Below are 1,722 nucleotides of genomic sequence, written 5' to 3' on the forward strand. Positions count from 1 at the left end.
TGTTGATGCTTTATTCAAAACAAGGTCAGTACTTATGGAATAGTGGTGGACAATTTGGCATCATAGCCAGATTGTTGATGGGTTAGGTCAGTAACATCTATGCCATTTCTCTAACTCCAGAACAGGATCTTGAGCTCAGCCCTAGCACTCAGAACAGGGCTAAGCATGCAGAACTATCATTTGGAATATGTAGAGCCTTCAAGCTAACTGGCAGAATCATCAACTGCTTATTAAATCTCCATTAAAGGAAAAGTCTACCATTCTGTTTCCTAGATCTAAAACTGAAAGAATATGGTACTCAATACTTGGAGAACAAAGGGAAGAATGTCAGAGAAGAAAGGACAGGACCATAGAGGATATAACATTACTTTAAAAAGTGTGCAGAACTTGGCTCTGCCACAAAGTCTCCAAATAGGAAGTGATGTTAGAAGAATGAGTAAGTAAAAAAAGATAAAGAGCTTTTATGTTTCTAGGGATGCTTAAGACACAAATCTAGAAGAGACAATGAACTCCAAAAGATCTACAAGCAAAGCTTTAAAGAAAAACACAGTTCAATTAAAATTATTAGAAGAAACACATATTTTAAGGAGGTAAAATAATATTATAAACTAAATGCAAAAACAAGAGGAAGGCTTTTGGCGCCTTCCTGGCGGTCTCCCTGGCGGCGACTCTGGGGGCTCTCAGGGATCTCTGGCTTGGCTGGGCTCAGGCTGAGTGGCCATGGACATCAAGAGGTGGCTTACACTGGAGCTGGGGAACAGGAAGCTGGGGGAGGTGAAGGATCTGCTCTTGGATAACTGTTCCTCGGAAGATGGCAAGATTGGGGGCCTGACTTCAGAGTTTGAAAATCTTGAGTTTCTCAGCATGATCAGCATCTACCTTGTGTCTTTGGTCAATCTTCCCAAGCTTCCCCTGGAGGTCCTGGCGGAGCAAACACCCAGCCCGGTCCAGTTAAACCTCAGTAGGAACAAAATCAAGGATCAACACTGGAGCCCCTGAAAAAACTGCCTCACCTCAAAAGCCTGGACCCTTTTAACTGCGATGTGACCATGTTGATGAGCTACAGGGAGAGCGCGTTTGGCCTCTTGTCCCAGCTCACCTACCTGGATGGCTACAGCACCAATGAAAAAGAAGCTCCAGACTCTGACCCTGAGGCTGATAGGGAGGGCCTGGATAGTGTCTGCAGGGAGAATGGAGAAGGTGAAGAGAAGGAGGAGGAAGAGGAAGAAGAGAAGCTTAATGAGGATGTCATTGATGAAAAGCATGGTGAGGATGATGAGGATGAAGATGTTGATGGAGAAGAGGAGGAAGAAGAGGAGGAAGAGTAAGAGGAGGAGGAAGATGGCATAGAGGATGAGGAGAACGAGGAAGATGAAGAAGAGGAGGGAGAAGTACCCCAGCATGGAGAGAAAAGGAAGTGAGCCACAGATGAAGAGGGTGAGGACATCAAGGATGAGGAGGAGGACTGAGCTAGCTGCCCTGCCCTGCAGTCAGGAAGTGAGCAGTGGCTTGTGGATGGACTCTGACAGCCTACCCTTGCCCTTTGCTCCCCATGCCCTGGGCACTGCTGGCTCTGGGGTCTGTTCTCTTCCAGAAGGGGCTCAACAGGCACAGCTTGGCCAGGGGATTTGGTGACCAAAGGTTCTCTCCGTTTTCAGAGGTGTTTTGTGCAACAATTTGTTGGAATTCTTTCTAAATCTTTGTTTCCAAGAAAACCATGTT

General features: G+C 46.1%; 1 pseudogene; it reads left to right on the forward strand.

Moving 5' to 3' along the window:
- The first annotated feature begins 720 nt into the window (after nt 1-720).
- Nucleotides 721-1,469, forward strand: LOC100618805 (acidic leucine-rich nuclear phosphoprotein 32 family member B-like; annotated as a pseudogene).
- Nucleotides 1,470-1,722: the final 253 nt, after the last annotated feature.

Source organism: Monodelphis domestica, chromosome 8 (assembly GCF_027887165.1).
Source record: "Monodelphis domestica isolate mMonDom1 chromosome 8, mMonDom1.pri, whole genome shotgun sequence".
Taxonomy (NCBI): domain Eukaryota; kingdom Metazoa; phylum Chordata; class Mammalia; order Didelphimorphia; family Didelphidae; genus Monodelphis; species Monodelphis domestica.